The sequence below is a fragment of the Tamandua tetradactyla genome, chromosome 14 (genome assembly GCF_023851605.1).
Source record: "Tamandua tetradactyla isolate mTamTet1 chromosome 14, mTamTet1.pri, whole genome shotgun sequence".
Lineage (NCBI taxonomy): Eukaryota > Metazoa > Chordata > Mammalia > Pilosa > Myrmecophagidae > Tamandua > Tamandua tetradactyla.
This window is the reverse complement of record NC_135340.1, coordinates 12,048,852-12,076,302: the sequence shown is the minus strand read 5'-3', so window position 1 is coordinate 12,076,302 and position 27,451 is coordinate 12,048,852. Positions and strand designations below refer to the sequence as shown.

The following is a 27,451-nucleotide window of genomic DNA, read 5'->3' as shown; positions in this document are numbered from 1 at the left end:
CTCTATGAATCTCATTGGGGGAATATGGTTTGAATTAGTACACTGATACTGACTTCTTGGTCACCAGATTGCAGTCACAGAGGTGTATTCCTGAACTGAGCAGTGCTGAGAGCAGCCCCACCACCCACTTCAGAGTGACACTCCTGGCAGTCCAGTTTCTTCAGAGGAATTCTGTTTCCAAGCTTGTTCCTCTAGTCTCTCCACTCATTTTGTAATGAATTCATTTGCTGCATTAAGTCCCTTTTTTGCGTAAAATGCATTTTCATTCACATATGGAACCCTGACTGAAAGCATGTTTGGTATTAGGACTGGCTCTAAGAAACAGACCCTCAAAGAGAGACATTCAACATGATCTATCCAAATTGACTGGATCTTCAAGGCTCTCCAATGGATCGTTTTCATTTCCACACAAATATAGAAAATAAACAAAATTTAAAAACTTAAAAAAAAAAAAAAAGAAGAAACCACTAAAATCAAAGACCTAATTCAGTAATTGAAGAAACTGGTGAAAGAGCAAACAACTAACTTTAAAGCAAGTATATGAAAAGGCATAACAAAGATTAAATTAGAAATAAATGAATCAGAGAACCAAAAAAAAAGACTCAATAAAAGCAAAAGTTGGCTCTTTGAGAAGATCAAGAAGATTGACAAACCCTTAGCTAGACTGACAAAATAAAAAAAGAGAGAAGATGCAAATAAAAAAAATTAGAAATGAAATGGGGGTCATTACCACAGACCCCAAAGAAATTAAAAAAAAAAATCATAAGTGGATACTATGAACAACTATCTGCCAATTAACTAGACAACTTAAAGGACATAGAAAATTTCCTAGAGACACATAAGCAACCTATACTTCCTCCAGAAGTAGAAAACCTCAATAAACCACTCACAAATAGATTTAGTCATCAAAACCTCCCTACAAAGAAAAGTCCAGGGCCAGATGGCTTCACAGGAGAATTTTACTAAACATTCTAAGGAGCACTAACACCATTTGTGCTCAAACTTTTCAAAAAAAATTTAAGAAACGGAAACCCTACCTAACTGATTACATGAAGCTAGCAACATTCTAATACAAGAAAGGAAAACTACAGACCCATCTCTCTAGTGAATATAGATGCAAAAATTCTTGACAAAATACTTGCAAACTGAATCCAATGGTACATTGAAAGAAGTATACACCACAACCAAGTTGGGTTTATTTCAGGCATATAATGGTGGTTCAACACAAGAAAATCAATCAATGTAATACAACACATTAACAAACCGAAAGTCTCACTGAAAGTGAAAAATCACATGATCATCTTGATTGACTCAGAAAAGGATTTGACAAAATTTAGTATCCTTTCTTTGATGAAAACATATCAGAAGGTAGGAGTCAAAGGAAACTTCCTCAATCTGATAAAGGACATATATTAAAAACCCACAGCCAGCATCATACTCAACTGTGAGGGACTGAAAACCTTCTCCCTAAGATCAGGAACAAGACAAGGAAACCCACTGTTTACATTTTTTTATTTTTGGAATGATCAGGCTCTGGGAATCGAACCTGGGTCTCCAATATAACAGGCGAGAATTCTGCCACTGAGCCACCAGTGTACCACTTGAAAACACACCATTACCACTGTTATTCAACATTGTGCTGGAATTTCTAGCTAGAGGAATTAGGCAAGAAAAAGAAATATGAAATATTTCATCAAAATAGGAAAGGAAGAAGTAAAACCTTCATTATTTGCAGATGACATGATTTTATATTTGGAAAAATCCTGAGAAATCTACAACAAAGCTAATTGAGCTAATAAGCAAACTCAGCAAGTGGTGGGACAAAAGATTAATGTTCAAAAATCAGTAGTGTTTCTATACAATAATAATGACCTAACTGAAGAGGGAATTAAGAAAAGAATTACATTCCCAATGGCAGTGAAATGAATCAAGTATCTAGGACTAAACATAACAAAGAATGTAAAGGAGCTGCACACAGACAACTACAAAACATTGCTAAAAGAAATCAAACAAGAAGTAAATAGGTGGAAAGATATTCCATGTTCACAGTTAGGAAGGTTATATGTTGTTAAGATATCAATTCTACCCAAATTGATCTATAGATTCAATGTGATGCTTATTTTTCAAAGTTGGAAAAGTTATTTATTAAGTTTTTTTGGAAAGGAAAGGGGACCAGATAACTAAAAGCATCCTAAAAAAGGAGAATGAAGTGCATTTACTTAGACTTCCCACCCTTAAATCTTATTATAAAGTCACAGTGGTCAAGACATCATCGTATTGTCACACAGATCGATATATTGATCAATGGAATCAAATCGAGAGTTCAGAAATAAACCTCAGATCTATGGTCAAATGATCTTTTTTTTTACCATGGGCAGGCACTGGGAATTGAACCTGGATCTCCAGCATGGCAGGTGAGAATGCTGCCAATGAGCCATTGTTGCCCACCCTCAATTGATTCTTGACAAGACCTCCATATCCAGGGAACTGGGACAGAATAAATGGGGCTGAGAACACTGGATATCATTATCCACAGGAGTGAAAGGCGACTGCTACCTTATTACTCTATACAAAAATTAACTCAAAGTATATCACAAGTCTAAATATAAAAGCCAGCACCATAAAATTCCTGGAAGAAAATAAAGGGAAACATCTTCATGACCTAGTGATAAGTGGTAGCTTCTCAGACCTTACACCAAAAGCGCAAGCAGCAAGAACAAAAATTTGATAAATGTGAACTCCTCAAGATTGAACACTTTTGTGTTTCAAAATTCTTTACAAAAAGGTGAATAGGCAGCCAACTTAATGGGAAAGAATTTTTGGTAACCATATATCTGATAAGATTTTGATATCCAGTATATATAAAGAAATCCTACAACTCAAGAATAAAAGGACCAAGAACACAATCATAAAATGGGCAAAAGATTAGAATATGTGTTTCTCCAAAGAGGAAATACAAATAGCTAAAAAAGCACATGAAAAGATACTCATCTTTATTAGCTATTAGGTAAACACACATTAAAACCACAATGAAATACCATCTTGCACCTATAAGAATGGCTGCTATTAATATTGAAGAGCTGGAGAAATAGAAACACCAATTCATGCTTGTGGGGATGTAAAATAGTATAGGCACTGTGGAAGACAGTGTGGCAGTTCATCAGAAAACTATATATTGAATTGCCCTGTGACTCAGCAATTCTGCTACTCAGTGTATCTATACCCGGAAGCTCTAAAAGTAGTGAGATGAACAGACATTTGCACACCAATATTCATAATGCCATGATCCACAATTATCAAAGGGCAGAAACAATCCAAGAGTCTGTCAGATGACAAGATAAACAAAATATGGTATATATATATATACAGTGGAATATTATACAGCAGTAAAAAGGACAAGGTCCTGAAGCTTGTGACAATATGGGTGAAATGTGAGGACATAATGCTGAGTGAAATAGGCCAGTCATAAGAGGATAGATATTGTATGATTTCACAAATATGAACTAACTAGAACATGTAACACAGAGCCTTAAAATGCAGAATGTAGGGTACCTAGAGACAGACAGTAGCTAGAGAAGGGGCAGCAGTTACCTAATATGGACAGAATTGTTAACAATGTTGAATTCAAATGTTTGAGAATGGATAGGGGTGATGATAGCTTGTTTTTGGTATGTTGTAGGTGAATTTGATCAAAATTCAAATTTGATTTGAATTGAATGTATGTAAATAACTTCTTTCATGAGCTATTACAAATGTAAAATAATAATGTTAGAAGGGTATATGGGAAAAAGCATAGCTATTGCAAACTATGGACAATATTTAATGGTAATATTTTAATATTCTTTCACCAACAGTAACAAATTTATTGCACCAATACTATGGGTCAGTAATGGAGAGGGGGATAAGGCATATGGAGGGATTGAGGTTTTATATTTTTTTCTTATTTCTTTTCTGGAGTAATAAAAATGTTCTAAAATTGATCATGGGTGTGCATGCACAACTATGGGATGATACTGTGAGTCAGTGATTGTATACCTTCACTGTATTGAATAGGGATTATTAGTACAAGGTATGTACTAATCATACCTTGAATGATTAGTATGGTGTGTGAACATATCTCAATAAAATTGAAAAAAATACTTAACTGAATTCTACAAGACATTAAAAGAATTATAATTCTTGTTGGTTCAACATAAGAATATCAATTAACATAATACACCCAATTAATAGAATGAAGGAAAAAAATCCATGATAATTTCAATTGCATTGCAGAAAACCATTTGACAAAATCCAGCCATCACTGGATTTTGATTTTTTAAATCACTCTGAAAACCAGGAATAAATGAAAACTTACTCAATATGATATTGGGCATATATGAAAAACTCACAGCTATCATCATACTCAATGGGGAAAGAGTGATAGCTTTTTCTCTAAGATCAGGACAAGACAAGATGCTCACTGTCACCACTGCATTCAACATTGTCCTGGACATTTTAGCCAGAGTAATTAGGCAAGGAAGAGAAATAAAAGGCATCCAAATTAGAAAGGAAGAAATAAAACTTTCCCTATTTGCATATGACATTATCCTATGAATACAAAACCCTAAAACTCCAAAACGAAGCTACTAGAGTTTTAAACAAATTTAATAAAGTAGCAAAGTCAAGATTGATATGCAAAAATCAGTAGTGTTTCCATTAACTAGCAATGAACAATTTGAAGAAGAAATCAATTAAGAAATTCCATTTACTTTAGCAGCTAAAAGAATCATATAACTATTAATGAATTTGAGCAAGGATGCCAAGGACTTATACATGGAAATCCGCAAAACATTGCTAAAAGAAATCAAAGAAGACTTAAGTGAATAAAAGGACATTGTGTTCATGGTTTGGAAAAAAAGATATTGCTAAGTTCTCAATTATACCCAAAATGATTTACAGATTCAGTGTAATCCCAAATGAATTTTCAAAGACTTTCTTTGCAGAAATGGAAAAGCTAATCATCAAATCTATACCAGAAATTATGGGGTTCTGAATAGCCAAAAAAATTTGGCTGTTTTTACATTTTGTAAAAGTGTGAAGTTGGAGTACTCACATTTCCCAACTTTAAAACCTATTACAAAGCTATAATGATCAGAAAAGCATTGCACTGGACAAACATACAGACCAATGAAATGTAATTGAGAGTTCAGAAATACCCTCTCACATCAATGGTCAATTGATTTTTGACAAGGCTGCCAAGTTTACTTAGTGGAGAAAAGAATAGTCTTTTCAGAAATTGTGCTAAGATAACTAGATATCTATTTCCAAAATAATGAAAATGAACTATGTCACACCATGTACAAAAATGAACTCAAATGGATCAAAGACCTAAATATAAGAACTAAGACTACAAAACTCCTAGAAGAAAAATCTTCAGCACTTTGTGATAGGCAAAGTTTTCTTAACTTTTACACTCAAAGCATGAACACCAAAAGAAAAAATAGATAAATAGCACATCATCAAATTCAAAACTTTTGTGTATCAAAGGATTTTGTCTTGAAAGTAAAAAAGAAACCTACAGAATGGAATAAATGGTTGGAAATCACATTTCTGATAAGGGTTAATACCTAGGATGTATAAAGAAACCCAAACAATTCAACAACAAAAAGACAAATGACTCAATTAAAAAATGGACAAAAGACTTGAATAGACATTTCTTCAAAAACGATATACATGTGGCAAATAAGCATATGAAAAGAAAAGCAATATCATCAGCCATTAAGGAAATGTAAATCGAAACCATAATGAGATACTCTTTTACATCTATTAGAATTGCTACTATTAAAAAAAAAACAAATAATAAGTATTGGAGAGATTATGGAGAAATAAGAACATTCATTTATTATTTGTAGCAACATAAAATGGTTCACCTGCTGTGAAAATGTTTTGGTAGTTTCCTGGAAGCCAAAGTATAGAATTACCACATGACTCATCCATCCTACTTCTAGGTATACACCCTGTGTTAGTTAGATTCAGTTGTCAACTTGGCCAGGTGAGCATACGTAGTCTTGTTGCTGCGGAAACAAACCAATGGAACATGAACTTCATTTGTTGCCAATTACATCTGCAGTCAGCTAGGAGGCGTGTCTGCTGCAATGAGTGACGTTTGACTTAATTGGCTGGTGCTTAAATGAGAGAACGCAATGTAGCACAGCCTAAGCAGCTCGGCATTCCTCATCTCAGCACTTGCAGCTCAGCCCAGGCCTTTGGAGATGCAGAAAGAAGCCACCCCGGGGAAAGTTGTTGGAACCCAGGGGCCTGGAAAGAAGACCAGCAGAGAGACCATCCTGTGCCTTCCACGTAAGAAAGAACCTCAGTGGAAAGTTAGCTGCCTTTCCTCTGAAGAACCAACAAAATAAATACCCTTTTATTAAAAGCCAATCCATCTCTGGTGTGCTGCATTCTGGCAGCTAGCAAACCAGAACACAACCAAAACATTGAAAGCAGGGTTTCTAATAGATATGTGCCCACTGTCATTCATAGCAGCATTATTAACAATTGCCAAAATATGGAAGCAACTCAAGTGTCCATCAACAGAAGAATGGAAAAATAGAAATGTTGTATACATGCAATGAACTATTATTCAGCCATAAAAAGGAGTAAAGTTCTGACACATGAGACAACATGGATGAATCTTGAAGACATCCTATTGAGTGAAATAAGCCAGACACAAAAGGACAAATATTGTAGGGTCTTACTTAAAGGAAATAATAAAGAATATGCAAATTCACAGAGTCAGAAATCAGCATTCCACAAACTGTGGAAGGTTTAGGAAATAGGGTGTTCATGATTAATTGGAACAGAATTTTTGTTTTGGATGAAGGAAAATTTTTAATATTGTATTGGTGATGGTGGTGTAACTGAGAAGTCAGGATTTAACAAATGATTATGACTACTGAAACATTATATTGATATTTCTGTTGTACTTTCTAGTATATTAGAATAGCCAGAGGGAAACACCTGAAATCTCTCATCTGTTATCCAGCTGCCCTGATCTCTGCTAATGGTTGTCTAACCCTGTTGCCTTTGTCTTGTAATTATAAAACTCTTGTGGCTGATCCTCACTTGTACCCCCTTACCATGTTTTTCAAATTTAGAGTCTTCTGGCTCACTAAAGACAGCACCTAATGTTTATTACTGATGGGTCTTAAATTAGCCCAGAACTAACCCACCCCCAATTCCAAAATTATTTTGTCAGATGGAGCTGGTTCTAACCAAGTTTGGCTCACCTGACATATGCAGTAGCTCAATCTTTAATCTGTAAGTGACAGATATCTCATTATAATACTAAAAATAACACCTCTTCCTTCATTTTGCTAAAACTGCCAGAGTGCAATATAGCAGAAATGGAATGGCTATTATAAATGGGATTTATTTCATTACAAGTTACAATCGTAAGGCCATGAGAATGTCCAATTTAAGGCATCAAGAAGAGGATACCTTCAATTAAGAAAGGCCGATTACATCCAGTGTTTCTCTATCACATGGTGATATCTGCTGTCCTTCTCTCCCAGCTTCTGATTTCAAACAGCTCTCTTAGCTTTCTGGCATCTCCTGGGGCATTTAATTCTGCATCTTCAAATATCTGGGTCCTTTCAAAAATGTCCCTCTCTTGAATGACTCCAGTAAGTGCCTCACCTTGAATGGGCAGTGCCACATCTCCATGGAAACAACCTAATCACAAGGTCCCACCCACAACTGGGTGGGTCACATCTCCATGGAAACAATGTGATCAAAGGTCTTACCCTAAAAGAGGTCTGCCCCCACAAGTTTGGATTAAAAGAACATGGCTTCTCTGGGGTACGTAAGAATTTCAAACCAGCACACCCATCATATTAAGACTGACAGTTTCCTACATGCATTCTGTGATTAAGCATGTAATCTGTCTGGGCATACTCAATAATTAGATAATCACTAGCCATGTCATCTCAAGCCATTATGCAGATTATCCTAAAACATGCCCATCTTTTGATATTATAAAACTACCAGAATTACTACAGTTCAGGGAGCTATCTCCTGCTTTGTGCTTAGCAATAAATTCTTTCTTTGAAACCACAGTGGCTCATGAATTGGTCATTTGAGTACATTGGGCAGAGAACCCACTGCTGTGGATTGGTATCAGTAGCACAGCGCAGTGTAATTAACAAAACTGAAGTATATATTTGAATGTGACTAAAAGGGGAGATTTTAGATTGCATATGTGTTATCAGAATAAAATTTAAAAAACTATGTAGAATAGCACAATGAACTCTAATATAAACTATGCTCTAAAGTTAATTGCATAATTATAAAAATATTGTTTCGTCAATAGTGACAAAGCTACCACACTAACACGATGTGCAATGATAGGGAAAACTGTATGGATGTAGAGGCATCTGTGGACCATAATTTCTGTATGACTTTTATGTAAATCTACTTTTCTAATAAAAATTACCAACACCTAAACTCTTATCAAATAAGATATATTCTGCAATAAAATATAAATTATTCAGAATGCTTTGATTTTTAATTATGTATGACAATAGTAAAAGTAACAGATTTAAACACAGTATATACAAACTGGTTTCACCATGAATATTTTTTATCATGTTTATCCACAATTCAAAACAGCTTGACCCTATTTAAAGATTCATACTTCAGTTTAATTTCCTAGTACAAATTCCTTAAGTGCTTAGCAATTGATTTACGGATAAAAGTGGAAATAATCAATATATCAAAAATTTAGTCTGACTTAAAATTTTCCAGAAAGCGTTTTATGTGTGATTACTACAAATGTACATGTTCCATGCTCACATATGCCTTATTTCAAATAAACAAACTTCTTCCAATTTTTTCTGTTTAAAAATTCAGAAAGAAATCAAATGAGGTTGAATTATTCCAAAATTAGTTGGAGTAAACAACCTGCAAAAGCTTCTGTAAATATGTAGTCACAAGAGAGCCATCTGGTTCCATGTAATTATACCCATCTTTCATCAAATTCTGAGTTCTAAATGTAAAAGCGGGTCCAGGAATATCATCCAGTTTAGTGATATACCCTTGGGGACTGTCGATTCATAAACCAATTAACGGATTTTATTTATATGGATGTGTTCCTGTCCTCATTTATATTACATATCCAAATAGAATATGGATTCAGAGAACACTGAATGATTTGCTGCTAGTATGAGTTACTTCTAGTGAAGTATTTCAGAGCTACATGAACTGTTACCAAAACGATTTTTACAGCGAACCATTTTTCTGCAAAGTGGTAGTGGGATTCTGTATTTATAACAAAATATTACAGTGTGAGTAGCAAGCGTAGATGAGAAGAGAAAGATGAGGAATTGAGGAGGAAAGTATAGAAACAGAAACGAGGCAGAGAGAAAAAGGAGTTAAGTGTTTGTAATGAAAAGACAGCTATTGGCCATAAACACATTTGAGAAAGGTAATTGAGTGCATTGCTGTGCTTCCAGCCGGAGGCTTTTCTCCAGGCTGATACACTAAGGAAACTGTCTGTGCGAGACAGCAAAACCCTTGGCGAGACTGGGAAGTGGGAAAATCATCTTGAGAAAGAGTCCATTTTCTTACACTTCTGAGGTTTTCTGATGCAGAGTATTTTTCCTTTCAGACCCGGTTCTGCCAATAATGAATAGGGAAAAATCACTAATCTTTTTTTTTCTGTCCTGTCAAAAATTTTGCAAATGACCAATTGTGCTGGTTTGAAAGGAAGCATGCCCCCTAAGAAAAGCCATGTTTTGATACAAATCCCATTTCATAAAGGTAGAATGATCCCTATTCAATACTGTATATTTGAAACTGTAATGAGATTATCTCCCTGGTTGATATGATCTAGTCAAGAATGGTTGTTAAACTGGATTAGGGGATGACATGGCTCCACCCATTTGAGTGGGTCTTGATTGGTTTACTGGAGTCCTATAAAAGAGGAAACATTTTGGAGAGAGAGAGATTCAGAGAGAGCAGAGAATGCTGCAGCACCATGAAGCAGAGAGTCTACCAGCCAGTGACCTTTGGAGATGAAGAAGGAAAATCCTCCCAGGGAGCTTCATGAAATAGGAAGCCAGGAGAGAAAGCTAACAGATAACTCCGTTATGCCCTGATTTGCATGCCCTGTTTGCCATGTGCCCTTCCAGCCGAGAGAGAAACCCTGACTGTGTTCGCCATGTGCCATCTCACTTGAGAGAGAGACCCTGAACTTAATCGGCCTTCTTGAACCAAGGTATCTTTCCCTGGATGGATGTCTTAGATTGGACATTTCTATAGACTTGTTTTAATTGGGACATTTCCTCAGTCTTAGAACTGTAAACCAGCAACTCATTAAATTCCCCCGTTTAAAAGCCATTCCGTTTCTGGTATATTGCATTCCGGCAGCTAGCAAATTAGAACACCAATGATCAACAGAAAATACATTTGTCTAGAGAAGATAAGGGTCTCTAGAAAGGCAGAAAAGTGATAGACCAAAAAGAGATTGCTAGAGCACAACTCATCAGTGACTAAGGGCTTGATGACTGGGGATTGATAATGGAAAACAAAAGCAAGGCTGAGAATGGAAATGTGATATATTTAAAGGTTACTTTGAGAAATTTCATTGGGGAATACTCATGCTAACTACCTGAGTATCTGACTCAAGCCTGGAAAACACGATTTTAAATACTTTTAATCTAATTTAAAATATAATGTAAACTATAATTTTAAAATTTAAAATGTTATATTTGCCTAAAAACACATAACATCAAAACTTCTGTTATCAGAATACAAATCAATTAGCTAAATATAGCATATAAGTGTCTTGCATTTTTCTACGATATTAAATTTAGAATTTAATTATAAATAAAGCAGATTAAAGACTTCCAATTTACTAATGACAAGCTAGGTTATTCTAACCTAATCACTTGTAGGAAACAACAAAGATTATCAGAAAAAAACTAAAGATCATTCTTCATTCTTTCATTCAACAAATATTGACTCAGCACTTATTGCATCCCAAACACTAAATATAGGTATATGGAATACCAATGAAAGATTCCTGCCCTTGTACATTTTACATTCTAGTAGGATAAAGCAAACAATGCCCAATAGATACAGTGACATAAACTCTTTAGCCTGTTAGAAAGGTGAAATATGCCATGGACAAAAGCAAAAGTTGAGAATCATAAGTAGAATCTACAATGCCAGAAGGTGTAATGGAGGCAATAATTTTAAATAAGTTGGTCAGGGTAGACTTCTCTGTGGTAGGAGACACTAGACATGGCAATTTGTCTTCTAATTTGGAGGGAATATCCTCTCAGGCCTCTGACCATTAGACTCCTAACACATCATAGAAATTCAGGTCTCTAAATCCCCACAGTTTATATTCTCATTTATGGGGCACATGTGTCCTGCTGAAGCTTCCAGTGTCCTAGCCACCTCTTGCTCATCCTCTCCACTCAAAATAATGTCATTAATATGATGTTCTGTGGGATGTTCCAATGAGCCACATCTCTTCAGACTACATTATGACAGAGACAGGAGATAGATCCCTAAAGATAAAAATGTAAATTAGCATTTTAACTGTTCTGGTATTCTTTTCTAATTGGAATAGAAAAGAATAAATTTATCAGATAAACAGCCACATCCCATCTACCTAAGGCCTTATTGATCTGCTTGGGAACCAATATCTATACCAGCTTAGTATCTGTGATCATAGCCACTACCTAATTGAGACAGAAAGTTTACACTCATTCTATAGGATCCATACAGTCACTGCAGGGGCCAGACTGGTGAATTAAAGGGACATATGAGGAACCCTCCTACTCTGCTTATCAATGGTGGCAGTAATCTTTACTTTCCATTCCTTGGCAATCAATATTACTGTGGATTTAGTATTTTGATTATTGATTGTGGGTGCAAGACAATGCAGAGATTGTGACCATCGTGCAATATATAATGTCACAGTAACTGAAAAACTAACACCACAGTCAGAGGTCTGCCCAAATGCAATCAGAGGAAACACGGATATTACTTGTGGCTGAGAGGAATATTCGTCACATTGTAAGAAGCTCTGTGGCATGGGAAATCTTGTGCAATCTGCCACAGTAACTGAAAACACAGAGAGAAGGATAGAGAAAAAGCTGGAGAAATCAAGCCTGTATTCTGCAAATACTTGCATTATTTTTCCTATTTAAGTATTTAAGTATTTTATCAAAATTTGACATGGAGGGGAGAAATTGGATATGAGGAGATAAAATTATTCAGGGTTATTTATTGCAAGAGTGCATTACAAGAAGTCATCTTAGTGAGAGCTAATGGTAGCTTGGTCTAGGGGAGTGACTGAGATGAAACTAACTGGGTCTGAGAGACATTGAGGAGATGAAATTTTTGCAAAGAATGGATACAATAAGTGTGAGATAGGTAAATATCAAGGGTAAGGCCTAGGTTTATTGCAGTGTGATAAATTGATCGATACTGCTATTCAGAAGAAGTACCTATTTTGGTGAGGAAGTTCCTAAGTTTTACTTTGCAGATTTCCAATTTGAAGTACATTGTGACAGTAATGGAGGATCGGATTGTCAGTCTGCATCTGAGACGGTAAGATTGGAGATATAAGTAGATGAAGCCACTGGAAGTGTTGGAAGCTGTGGTGAGATGGAATCACCTAGGCTGGCAGTGTAGGATGAGAGGAGGAGGTCTTTCAGACCGGAAACTTGCTATCTGATAGCACCTAATTATCTCATGGAGGAGGATAAACCTGCAAGGAGTCTGATAATAAGAGGAGAGAGGTAGGCAGAGATAGTTTGTTTTATTTGTTTTGTTTTTCATAGAAGCCATTCAAACTCTATTAGTGTTTATATTAACTATTATAAAATTACAGAAATGAGCCAATGCAATATAAGAAACTATCTGAAATCTAGAGATCCTGAAATAAGCGAACTTGTGCTCATTGATGCTACTTTAGAAGGTAACAAAAAAAGATGTGCTAGTGTGGGGTTAACTAGTGCCTCTAGTATACTATTGAAAATTGAACGCTATGAAACCCTTGCAAATTTTTAAATCCTGAAACACACTTTATGCAAAAGCTACATAATATCAAGGGAAGCTTAAACTGTCTTCCATATCTAAGGTCTGAAAACCTCTTAATGAGATCCTAAGAAGCTTGAAAAAACTATATAGGAAATTTTTTTTTCAAATATCAGTTCTATGCAAATAGTGCTATTTGAATATTTCTAGAAAACTGTTGTGAAAGCAAGTTTGTCTACATTTTAAACAGAATTTTTTTTCCAGAGGCTAGCATTTTGATTAGTAATTTTAAAGTATCATCAACATTGACTTTTGGAGGAGTTTCTCACAAACGCAATTAAAACCATAATGATTTTGTTGAAAGTCCTAGTTATTCCATACTGAATGAGACAGCATTATGATCTTGTTTAATAACATAATATGGGATTGCTGTGAGTGTAGGTTTTGTCATATTTGTAAATTTTATTTTAGACTTCTACCTGACTTTCAGTTATTGTGTCACCTATTAAAACTACTCAGATTTGAATATAATCAGGCAATCCAGTTTAACTGAAGCAGAAATGCATTTTTATATTAATATGCCTAGTTTCATAATCCCATGCATACCTTCAATGGATACTTCAAAATTGATAGGAAAGCAAGATGGATTATTATTATTTTTTATGAATTTCAAATTGTTAAACTATTTGAACAAATAAAGGGAAAACGGGGAGTTATATAGAAGAAATATTTGTGTGAGAAATGAAAGAGAGACAAGGTGAGAGAAATAGAAGAGAAAGAAATTAAGAGTGAATTCACAGTTTTGTTCATTTAGTACAAAGAGATTTTTAGGTGATTTTCACTAAAAGAACAAAAAACAAAAATAAAAAAAAGAAGCATCTGAGCTACTAAGTTATGGCTGACTTTTTTTACACTTGCAAAAGTCAGAAATGCATAACAATTCTGACAAGCTCAAGGAGGGTTTTGTGGAAAGGAAACGGAACTAGGGGTCAGGTGGATTATTTTCTGTCTCTGGTGGCATCACTGAGAATGTTTTTGATTAATAACTTTCTTCTTAATATTTGAGCCATACAACCAACCACCTCAACAGGACTTAGCTGTTACTGTAGGTTTTGAAATCTGTCTCATTTAATTTCTTCCCATTATTTTCTCAAATTGTAAACTAGATTGATAATGAATTTTAGATGGTTTGAATGTAAGGTATTTCTTGCTTTCATACTCAACTACTAAACTGTGAAGTCTGTGATGGTAGGACCTTTATCTTGATTTGTGTCCCTTAGTCAGCACCTAACAATCTTGGCAAATAAATGGCACTGCATAGTTATTTTATGAAATATTTGACTGAGAAGTATTTATGGCTTATTCTCTTGCTCATATCTGAGGTTTTCATACCCTCTTCATTTCCTCTGAACTATTCCTCCCTTTTTCATCTACTCATTATTTGTGTTTTCATATCTAAGCTTTCATGCCTTTCCCTTGCCTTGTACAAGCCTAATTACAATCCCTATGTAATTATCAGGGATTTTAATTGCAAGCAGTCAAGTGCCAGATTAAACTGGTTGAGGTTAAAAAAAAAAACAATTTTTTTCTTTTTAAAATATAGGAAAAACTTCAGACCCAGAGCTGGCCTAAGGCACAGTTGGATCCAATCCTTCAGAAATGTTAAAAGGACTCAGCTTCTTTTTCCCTCTTATTCTCCTCTCTTTCTTCTATGCTATCTGCTTTCCTTAGAAGTTCTTTCTGTATTAAGGACTCCGACAGTTCCAGCTTAGTATCCTCTTAGTTTCTGGTCTAAAGGAAAAACAAACTTTATATTCTTCTTGATATTAACACCAACCAAGGATTGACATCTTGGCTCGATTAGGCTTACCACCTGAACTAGTCACCGTGCCCAGAAGGACAGCATGCTCTGATCACACAGGCACAGTTTACCTGGCCATCCCTGATGTTTGAAGGATAATTGTGTTTGTTTCAAACCATGTAAACTGAGAGTGGTAAAGGGGTGATTTCCCTAAACAAAGTAGGATGTTTTTACCAGAAAAATGGAAGTAGATACTGAGTCACAAAAACAAATAATTTCCAGTATACTGGGTTAGTTTATTTTTGTGTACTTGCAACAGCTTCTATTTCTGGTTTCATATTATATTATAATTGCCTCACTATACAGGAACAAAAGGACCCGAGCCAAACCTGCACACTGTTGCTTCCAAAGCAAACATCAAAGTGGCCGGAGAAAAGAATCGGTGAACTAAAATTAAGTACTTGTTGAATGAGTGAAACATTAGACTGGGCACATCATTGTACCTCGTTTCCAGTCATATTTCCTTCTTAAATTGCAATAATAATAGCATATTGATTAAGATATTTATGGTAATAGTCTTAATTATCATTATTATTATAATCAATATGATACTACCAGTGAATATAGATTTGTTGTTAAGATTGACATAGATCAATATTGATAATATTCATAGCATGCCCCCGATCCGAAATAGGCACTCAATAAATGTTAGAAGCTACCATTCACTATTATCAACCAAATTAAGTTGTATTGGAAGCCCACAGGAATGAAATGATTTCAGCAAGATGTAAAGTTAGATGAGTCCATGTTAGTAGTTTGATGAATTGATCAATACTGCTAAGATGAATGATTTGAAATGTCTGGAGTTTTGCTTCTACTTGTAATGATATTACTTTCTAATATTATTTTCAGACCATTTCTCCAGAGGAAATAGCATGATGTTTTGCTCTAAATCCATGCAGGATAAATGATCTGCAGTCATTAGAATATGGTATTATGCACAAACAGCTAGACAGAAATTCTATTACAGATGATTAGTCAACCATGAATTCAGCTCCCAGATGGACAGCGCCAAAGCACCGCAGGAATTATATGAGTTACAGCTGCAGCTTTGGTAAAAACTAAAATGCTCTTGATGAACAGCTGTAGTTTTCTTAGGATCCTAGACAAGCAATACCAATTAAAGTTTTTATTGCTACAGCACATGGCATAGGAAGGGCAGATTACCTTGAAGAAAGGTTGTATGAAAAAGTATTTATAGTCAGCTGTGCTAACTTTATATTTAAGGGTCTTTTCATATTTACATTTTGAGCTCCTGCACTGTTATCTGATGTGTATTTTATGTTCCTGTAATTCAAAATGAACAATGCTAAAATTGTTCAGGCAGTTAGCCAATGATGGAGCGTGCTACATGTAGGTCTATAAAAAGACAAAATTAAAATGCTGAGATATTGAGATTTAAAATGGTCAATTGTTTATATGCAGTAGCTGAATAAAACCAGTTTGCATAAACACTCTTGATTATGGATATTTATATTTCATAAGTAATTTCACGGACAATTTTTGTACCTTCTCTACCTGGGTTAAGGCCTCAGAATTTTCTTATTACATCTGAGTACTGATTTAAGTGAGAGCTGAAAAATAAACAAGTGTATATAGGAACACATTTTTTAAATTCTGAGTATTAACTTTAAACTTTAGACTAATATTGAAGTGCCTACCTTGACAGAACAAGAATGCTTTCACTGAATACCACTTTACTGCACATGAAACTATTGGGTTTATTGCTCTGTGTGGTTCTAAGTTATTCCCTGAAGTTTCTCAAAGGCATTTGCTTTGTTTCTTTTAGGTGGTCATTCCATTTTTTTCCTAAAGATTCATTTGTATGCATAATGTTTCTATTAAATATATTCTCATCTGAAGAACTTGATTAAGTTAATAATGTTTGGTGCAGAATATTCTTCCTTATTTCAAATGATTTCAAAGTCTGCCATGAGATAATAAATGGCTATCTAGGCATTTATTTTATGAGTATTTAAAAAAAACATTTATTTGATGTAGAGAATAGAATAAAGGTATTCCTCTTAGAATATAGTCAAGTAAAGTCTCATTAATCTGTGCCATAGTCACATAATGCTTTGGGAAATTGTAAGAAATTATCTAATGTAACTCAACAATATTTAAATAGATTCAATTTTTTCATGAGTCATATTTCAATATTTTGTCCTCTCTTTAATTCTTCTAAATTAGTGATGTTTTGTGAAGCTGTACTATAAATATAGATTTTACTAAGCATCTAATCTGCACCTATGCATATAAATTCTTCACCTGAATATTGGACATATATGGTAACATGTATGTATCAAACATGACACTTTTCAACAATCTTAGGTGTTACAAAAAAATAAATGGTGAAAAATATGCTACAGTCCTTCAAGGAATTTATTGCCCAAACAAGAATGTAGATAATTAACAAAATGTAGCACAGAATGAAAACTATTAAACTATGTGTATATTTAAAATATAATGGTATTGAAATGACATTTGACCTGTGACTGGAAAGATAAGCAAGGTTACACTATGTTTACCCTGAAAAAGGGTATACGATCCCAAAATTGGATCAGGTATTCATCACTGATCATTAATCACACATATAGAATAAGAAGAGATGAATTTAAAAATGTAGGTTGAGTCTTGAAAATACCCTACTGAGGAATTTGCCAATGAAGTATTCGGAAGCCATCACATGCTTTAACAAAATGAATGAAGAAACAAGAGGTAACTTCTCCAGGTTTATATACCTAAAAAAATTCAAAATTCTGGACTGTCAGATAGAAACAGGTTCCAAGTATTTAATATTTGCCAGGCCCTCTGCTATGTGTTTTGCTAAATATTTATTTTAGTTTTCACATTAGGGCACATTATGATCTCCACATTGCAGTTAAAGCAACTGATATAAGCAAAAATCATTTTCCCAAGGTCACATCAATATGATACAAAGTCAGAATATGAACCCAGACTATTTATGACCATGTCCTTTTTCACTCAATGCTATGGGAAAAAATGAAATGTAAAACATATATGTTGGGACATATATAATTATATGTGTGGCTATCAGAGCAATAAATTTCCAAAGATTTTATTAGTCAAACAGTGTTTGACTTTGTTAGTCGATATTTTAATAAATGAATATTTGGCTAATCTCTGAATATGGAAAGTCATAATATTTTGCTAAAATTTAAGATTTTCATATAAGCTTTAATAAAATGGAGATTGTATCCTGATTATTTGAAGTCTATAGTAATCCAAAAAGGAATTCAGAAAAAAAATAAAAACACCATGTTGTTACCAAAGGGGCTTGGAAAGTAGAGACCAGAAAGCATATTTTTCCTCCAGAAAGATGAAATAATAGGCAACAGAAACAAAAAAGATTTTTATCTAAATCTAACCAGTACTTAAAAACACAAGTTAAGATATTTTATAACTTTAACTTATTGTGTGAGACTAAAGCAAAAAAATGTTTATTTGTTACAAAATTTATATTTCAACTAGCATATAGTCATGATATGGACAGCTTAATTGAACACCATAAGTACATAGAACCTTGAGTAGGGCATGGGATTTTGTAGGTTTGTCCAGAGTGATGGCCCAATAAATCCCAGAGTGATTTGAACAGTGAGTAAAAAAGTATTTGCAAAGTCTCCTTGGGGGAATGGTGAGAAAGGGGGAAAATTCAACTTCCCCAAGTGGAGAATTCTTGATATTCTCACAAGCAATGGGGACGACCAAGGTAATCATATGAAACAACCCCAGAAAGGATAAGCTAAGCCCATTTAAAATTAGACCTAAGAGTCAACCCCAAGAGAACCTCTTTCTTTCCTCAGATGTGACCTCTCTCTCTCTCAGCCAACATGACAAGCAAACTCACTGCCCTCCCCCTCTTTACATGAGACATGACTCCTAGGGGTGTGGACCTTCCTGACAACATGGGACAGAAATCCTAGAAGGAGCTGGGACTCAGCATCAAGGGATTGTGAAAACCTTCTCCATCAAAAGGGGGAAAAGTGAAATGAGACAAAATAAAGTGTCAATGAAGGAGAGATTCCAAACAGAGTCAAGAAGTTATCCTGGAATTTATTCTTATGCATCAAATATCACCTTTTTAGTTAAAGTGTAATGGAGAGGCAGGAGGGAACTGCCTGAAAATGTAGAGCTGTATTCCAGTAGCCATGTGTTCTAGTTTGCTAGCTGCCAGAATGCAACACACCAGAGATGGATTGGCTTTTAATAAAAGGGAATTTATTTAGTTGGTTCTTCAGAGGAAAGGCAGCTAACTTTCCACTGAGGTTCTTTCTTACGTGGAAGGCACAGGATGGTCTCTGCTGGTCTTCTCTCCAGGCCCCTGGGTTCCAACAACTTTCCCCGGGGTGATTTCTTTCTGCATTTCCAAAGGCCTGGGCTGAGCTGCAAGTGCTGAGATGAGGAATGCTGAGCTTCTTAGGCTGTGCTACATTGCATTCTCTCATTTAAGCACCAGCCAATTAAGTCAAACGTCACTCATTGCAGCAGACATGCCTCCTAGCCAACTGCAGATATAATTAGCAACAGATGAGGTTCACGTGCCATTGGCTTATGTCCACAGCAACAAGACTAGGTATGCTCACCTGGCCAAGTTGACAACTGAATCTAACTAACACACCATGTTTCCGGAAGATAATTGTATAATGATAGAGCTTTCATAATGTGACTGTGTGATTGTGAAAACGTTGTCTCTGGTGCTCCTTTAATCTAAATTTTCAACAGATGAGTAAAACATATGGATTAAAAATAAATAATAGGGGGAACAAATGTTAAAATAAATTTAGTAGATTAAAATGTGAGTGATCAATGAAAGGGAGGGGTAAAGGGCATGGTATGTATGACTTTTTTTCTGCTTTCTTTTTATTTCTTTTTCTGAATTGATACAAATGTTCTAAGAAATGATCATGATGATAAATCTACAACTATATGATTATATTGTGAATTACGGATTATATACATAGAATGGAATGATCATATGGTAAGAATGCTTGTGTTTGTTCGTTGTTAAGTTTAAAACTAATTTAAAAATTAAAAAACAAACACACACACACGTTAAGGGTTCACGGGTGGTTCATTGGTAGAATGCTCGCCTTCCACTCAGGAGACCAGGGTTCAATTCCTGGACCATGCACTGCCCCTTCCCCTACCAAAAAAAGGAAAACAATCATTTATTTTTAGATGTAAAATACAAAATATATTCTCTCCTCTTTGCTTTATAGACACACAAACTGTGTGTGTATGGGAGATGGATGGATGTGTAAATACAAAGGTGAAAACAGTGATTCATGGCAGTAACATGTAAAGTAAATGTAAAATATATGATCAAAAATATTATAAAGGTGCTCATTTCTATCAACCTCCCCAGGTTACTTAAAGGAAAAAAAAAAGCAAAAGAAACAATAAACATGTATCCTCATGAATATCAAGTTTCACAATGTTAAAGTTTTGAAACATTGAAACAAACAAAGGCACAATAAAATCTTTCTTCTATCCTTTAAGGAGATTCAGCATTCTTTTTTATGGGGATGAAAGCAGAAATCCTTCAATTTAAAGCGTATTTGTGACCCATACTTAATATTCCAGTTTTGTATGCAATATTCTCACCAGTTCACATGTTACATTCATTTAAGGCATATTAAACTATTTCTAGTCTAAGACTCATGGTGATTTGTATTTCTTTACTTTTTTGTAGGGGCACCTCTGCCTAGTGTTCCTTTTCTACTCTTGGTGATCTGGATGCATCTATCCCAGTGAACCATTCCCAAATCTCACACCTAGAATATTCTAATCCTTCCTCTTCTGTCCCACCCTTTCATTGTTTCATTTACAATTCTGTACTTGTGAATTCCTTCTTTACATGAGATTTCCTTGGTTAGACTACGAGTTTATTTGAAGTCCCAGAGTAGGTCTCACTCACTGTAAGTTCTAAGGAGGGAATTAGTTACTCTCTACTTCCAAACGGATTTAATTGGTACAAAATGCATACATGATTGTACAAATTTACAGATATTTCAACTGTACAATTTGAACTGAACTTATCTCAAAGGATTGCCTTCCAAAATGTAGCAACATCACCATCCATTTATAATATGAATTGGCATTTCAACTATGTTTTATATTTAATTGCAAATGAACTTGCATCTCTCTCTCTCTGTAGCTATAGAAACAGTCAAAATAATCGCTTTTGTTCAATACCGTTCTCATCCTTTTAAAAATATGTTTCTAGATATCTATCAATAAGGTTTTATTTTAATTTTTGCTATCCCGTAAATAGTTCTTAAATTATATTTTCAAACTAATTATTTACATTGAATGTTTATCCTATTGCTACTAAAGTCCTTTTCTTCTTCATGATTAAGTATTGTTAAGTCTTATTTTAATTCATTAAGTAATGTTAAATCCTTCTTTTATATATTACTTTTTTATATATTGCCTTTGTCTCTATGTAAGATCTGTATTTCTCTTTATCTATTGATATTGGTCAAGAAATGAGCTAAGATTGCACAATCCAGTAGGGTAACGAGCCACATTGGACTACTTACATTTAAATTAAATTAGTAAAATTAAAATAAATTTCTCAGCCCCATCTCAAGTATTGAAAAGCCACATATAGTAGTAACTATCCTTTCAAACAGTGCTAACATAGAACATCCCCATTATCACATAAGCTCCATTGGTCAATGAGAACATACTAATAAATATCTAGCATTTGGCTATTCATATTATTCATATCCAATTTAGATATTGAGTCACTTAAAGGTAGATATTGAGGAGCACACAATGCCAGGTAATGGTGAAACTTGACTCATGTTAGAACTCAGAGAGGAATTCCAAAAACTACTTTCAGAAGTTAGTTTAAAATATATTAAATTTAGGAGGAAGTATGTGTATGTTTATGTGTGTGTGATGTTCCTATGAAAAATAAATGTTTTATGGAATAAACCTAAGAAATCAGGGAGCATGCTTTCTATGATGCCTATTGGTTTACGGGGCTTATATAATCTCACAAGCTATGACAAATCAGTCCGATCATTGTCTTCATTAAGTTAACTTGTCAACTCTATCTGTATTGAGAGATTATCCTGGTAATATAAATATGAGGTGGTCCTTCGAAATGTTTTAATGTTTTCATTTGCCTAACATGAGAAAACTTAAGCCAACTATTTTGGAACAGCAAATTTGCCAACTAAAATTTAATCACATATAGGACTTCCGGGGAGATGGCTGACTAGAGCAGCTCGAGATTAGCCCTGCTCCATGGAAAAGTTAGAGAAGGGACAGGAGTGCGACTGGGGCAGCAATTTGGGAGTGTGGCTGACCTGGGAGAGCCTTCTGCACCTCATGGGGCAGCCCTGGTTGCAGAGGCCAAGGAACTGAGAGGCAGAGAGCTGGAGTCTGGCAGGGAGGTACGGAGTGGTGGAGCCTGCAGGAGGGCACGGTCGGGAGTGTGGAACTAGGAACAGTGCTAGAACCACCCATGCCCACAGCCCTCAGCCTCATTTCCCAGCTCTGAGAAAGTGCCGACCTGCACAGCCAGGTCACATCTGCCCCCAGTCCACGAAGGCATAACACCAACCCGCTGCCACAGCTCTAAGCATGTGCACAAAGGACCCCATGACTTAGACCAGTGCACACCAGGGTTATGCCCCCAAGACCGGTGCACCCACACAGCTACATCCTCCCTGGCCACTGGGGACCCATGGTCACAAGCATCAGCATAACATCCCCAACCTGGGCCCATACCTGCCCTGAAACAAAGCACCATACTGAGTGCTCCACCCCGTACCCTGCTCCTTGCTGTACAACCATCCCACAAACACAAGGCCTTAGACTACTGAAAGAAATTAGCTCCGGAAGTAAATCAATCAAGATATTTACATGTGACAGAGACAGCAGAAGATCACTAAGCATATCACGATGAAGACTGATGAAGCCTGGCCTAAGGACCAAATTAAAACACCAGAGGAGACACAAATGTTGGAACAACTAATCAAAGATATTCATACAACTTGACTTAATAAAATAATTGGGATAGCAAATGACATACAGGAGATCAAGAAGACAGTAGAAGAGCATAAAGAGGAATTTGAAAGAATAAATAGTAAAATAGCAGATATCACAGAGATTAAAGATTCTGTTGACCAAATGAAAAACATACTAGAGGCACACAACGCCAGATCTGAAGAGATAGAAGAAAGAATAAATGATCTAGAGGACAGGATAATTGACTTCGAAGGGTCAAAACAATAAATGGCAAAAATGATGTAAAAAAAAGATTTGGAACTCAGGGAAATGATAAACAAAGTGCATAAATATAAGAATTGCTGGTGTTGCAGGAGAAGAGAGGAGAAAAGGGCTAGGAAGAGTAGTTGAGGATATAATGGGGGGAAACTTCCCAACCCCCATAAAGGACGCAAATATACAAGTTAAAGAAGCCCAGCGAACCCAAACAGAATAAATCCAAATAGGCTTTCCCCAAGGCACATACTAATCAGTCTGTCAAATGTTGAAGAGAAGCAGAAAATCCTGAAAGCAGGAAGAGGAAAGCAATCTACTACATACAAGGGAAATCAAATAAGACTGAGTTCAGACTATTCAACTAGCACCCTGGAGGTGAGAAGGCAGTGGTATGATATAGTCAAGAACCAGAAAGAGAAAAACTTCCAGCGAAGAATTCTGTACCTAGCCAAATTGTCCTTCAAAACTGAGGGAGAGATTCTAGTTTTCCCAGACAAAGAAATCCTGAAAGAATTTGTCAACAAGAGGCCATCCCTACAGGAAATACTAAAAGAGAGTTCTGCTGGCAGAGAAAAAAAAAGAGAGCAGAGGGAGGTCTGGAGGGAGGCACAGAATTGAAGAGCACCATTAAGGGCAATTTAAAGAATACAAAGAGAAAGAGGGAAAAGAATATATAGATCTGACAAATGAAGTTAAAAAGATAAGGTGGTGGATCAAGAAAAACCTTTACAGTAATAACTTTGAATGTTAATGGACTAAACATACTGATTAAAAGATACAGATTGGCAGAATGGATTAAGAAACACCATCCAAGTATATGCTGCTTACAAAATTTAATCACATATAATTTATTTAGGGAAAATTTTTAATTATCGTTAAATTTTAGTGCATGCCTTTAGATTAAAAATATGAACACATCTTTTGCTTTGTCTGAACATTCTTCAAAAAGGATGCATATTATTTAATACAACATGAAGAAAAATTTAGAAATGCAAATATTATAACATGTTAAAAATTAATTTACAATAAAGAATTAAATAGAAATAAAATCCTAAAATATAAACATCCTCTTTCTTTATTTCTCATTAATATGTCCATGATGCAACAAATAAAGAAAAAAATAAAACACAGTTAAGAGTTCTATCTTAATTATAAGAACTGCGCCTATTCCCATGTTCAAAAGAGCATTTTGCAAAAATGCAAGCAGCCTTCCTAAAACAGGAACATGATAAGTTGAGGGGAAAGATATATGTATTGTTGAAATAAGAAAAAATTTTAAAAAAGTAAAATCACAATAGCAAAATCAGTCTGCTTTGAGAAAATATTTCCAAATGAAAACTGAGTCACTTATAGAAGTTATTTTTATCATACAAAATATGAGAACATGTCTAAGAAGAAACAGAAAAAAACAAGAAGTAAATGTTCAAGGAGGGATAATAGATAAAATTAGAGAAAAATATTCAAACTTTGAAACACAATTTTTCAAAACAAACGGCAGGAGAATTTCAACAAAGTTGATAAAGCTAAAATAGAAGAAAATCTTCCTGTACTGTATGATTATGATTCCAGGGTAAACAATAAAATCACATCTAATACCAAACGTATTATGTACAGCACAGAAACAGAATCATAATGGCTTCAGAACGTTCACTGACATCTGTAAATGCCAGCAGATATTCAAACATCAAAAGTATCTATAATGTTTACAGTGGAAAGGATAATGCCCCAGGGACTCCATATCTAAGTGAGTAGTTTCTGTGAGATGGGTGATACAAGAAAGTCACCCAAAGACCCCATTTTATTTCACGTGCAAGAGCTTAGAACACAGAAGGGTGAAAGAATAAATAAAAACTTTTGGTAATGTCTCATTCAACTACCCCTTCTGTGAGAAGACAAAAGAAAAAAGAATGAAGAATAAACTAGTGTTTAAGAAAAAACAAAACCCACTAATACTGGGTAGTTGCCCCCAAATAAAAGATGAAACACTTATAATATTCTTTCAGTGGGCAGGTGACAAAATCTAAGAATTTGAAATTCCCTCACCTCAGCAGCTATGATGGAGGAGGACACCTTTCAAGTGGTTCTTTGTGGTTGCAGTTAGCAGAATCTGGGGGTATGGTATTCCATGTGGATTGTAACTGAAGGGTCTCTGCTGATGCTCATCCAATGAAGCAGAGAAGAAATCCGAAACTTCCAAGGGTTGCCAAATTTCTCCCACTTGAGGCTAATATCCAGGTGTATTTCCTAGGCCATTATCAAAGGCAGAGCTACAAAAGAATAAGTACACATATTGCAGAGACAGAAGCAAAGTAAGAGGATTCCAGCTCACCCTGATGACCACCTCACAGCTAGCTGCTTGCTCCTCTGATGTCATATTCAACTGTGGGACTACATAGATGGCATTCTGACATCATAATTTCATAACTGAACACAGACTTTATGCCTTCTTTGCTCTTGCCTACGCAGAGGCTTCTATATTTGTTATGATTAATTTTTTAAAAACAGGGAACTTTTAGCTAGTTTTAGTTAAACTGACAAAATCAACAAGCCAATAAATAGATGTGAAGGACCTATCCTTTATTTTGGGTTACAGAAACCAGTGACAAAATTGCATTGCCTTTGGAAGTGGGGACAATATGTTGCTGCAGTACCCGATTTTTACTGATCCACAAAGAAAACATTATCAAGAATTTCTTCACATGTGAGTCATTTCGTCCAAAGGGAGACTGCACAGCAGCGGATCATATAAATGGAAAAGTTCATCGTTGGAGGAATTTCAATGATGCTAATAAGTGTACACACGTGTTTATCTGGACACTATGATATGTCCACCTCAGGCACCACTCTGCTGCGTGGCCTGATATTTTAGAGTTGTACATATAGAATAATAAGATCCTCCAGAGAAAAGAGAGTGTTCCTACCCCACTTAGGAAATACTACTGACCATCCCTCAGTCTCACCAACAATGGATTTGCTCTGTATAATATAATTCACTCTGATAGTGGAAGTCAGCGATATCTTTACTTGTTTTATAACTGCCTCAAGAATCAAAGCTTTGGTGATCAACAGAACACCTGCCATCTGCAGCTTTATTCTCTGCAGAGCACCAACTAGCTATACAACGCAGATATACAGCAAGACTATATCAGCGGTTTAGTCTGATCCCAGTTGAGCTAGAAAAGTCTGCATATGCTTGCCAACATTATTCTTTCAATTAATGGAACAACAGCAACAAATAGAAACGGAGTTTGAATTGATTATGAAACCAGGGATATATAATAAGAAACCGCTAGTGTTCTGTCCCTTCTTAGTATAAAGCTCAATACGCTACATGACAAAACACATCCCTCTGTTCTGTAATATAGAAAAAAAATCTTAAATTTCCCACTGTTGTTTCAGCTAATATAGATCATCACTTCATAATATTAGGATGTAAACAGGAGATTCTGATATATACAAAAAAAGCTGCATTGGAAACTCTGACATTGTGGGCAGTTACCATTAAACCCCAAGCAACTAACTACTGTTTCTGGGAAGTTGGTCCTTTGCTTGCTGTTAGTTTTGAGGGAAAACTCACATTATGGCATTCAGAGACATGGAAATTCAAATTTGCATTCTGTCAATGAACTGAGAAAATTAGGAACTTCTGCTTTGGGCAACTGATACATCGAAATATCTCCTTGGTGCTGCTGAAAATGACATTTTTTTCTGTCGGTGTTTGTTCATTTGTGCATGGAGTAGAGTGCAAAATTAAATGTGAGACTGGTGAGATTTTATTCTAATTTAGAGGCTATTACTACAATCTCTTGCTCTTCGAAAGATTGAAATTTGTTTGTATTTAACCCAGTAATGCCATTTTGTATTTAAAATAATATCTCCAGAGAGAAAGCTCACTGTTAGGGGCTGTTTGTCCTTGAGCTAGCTTTGAATCATTCACCTCAGAAGCTTCTCAGGGAAAAATGTATCACAGTTTTACTTACAGTTTTATTTACGAAAATCAGAGTTTATTAACATTCAGTCCAAATGTCCAAGATAGAAATTCACACCGCAAAATAGATGGGTAATAGAAGAAAGTGACCCAAAGATCCCATTTTATTTCATGTGCAAGAGCTTAGAACACAGAAGGATGGAAGAATAAATAAAAGTTTTTGGTAATGTCTAGTTCAACTACCCCTATGAGAAAGAATACCTGTCATTAGTGAACTTCTTTCTACTCTAGCCCATGCATTGCTATCTGCTTTTCTGTGCTCCATGTTTGTGAATTCATGATGGCCATCCAAAAACAAAGATGGTTTAGAT

The 27,451-nt window shown here is 35.3% G+C and overlaps 1 long non-coding RNA gene across 5 annotated transcripts in view; it reads right to left on the bottom strand.

Annotated features, from left to right (window-relative positions):
* Positions 1-25,533, bottom strand: part of LOC143654803 (uncharacterized) — a 296,513-nt gene extending 270,980 nt beyond the window's left edge. For 2 of the 5 annotated variants that reach the window (XR_013161970.1, XR_013161971.1), the window contains exon 1: positions 25,482-25,533. This is a non-coding gene — a long non-coding RNA (uncharacterized LOC143654803). The remainder of the gene's footprint in view (positions 1-25,481) is intronic. The other 3 variants (XR_013161969.1, XR_013161972.1, XR_013161973.1) reach the window with 2 other exon arrangements.
* Between the last annotated feature and the right edge of the window lie 1,918 nt (positions 25,534-27,451).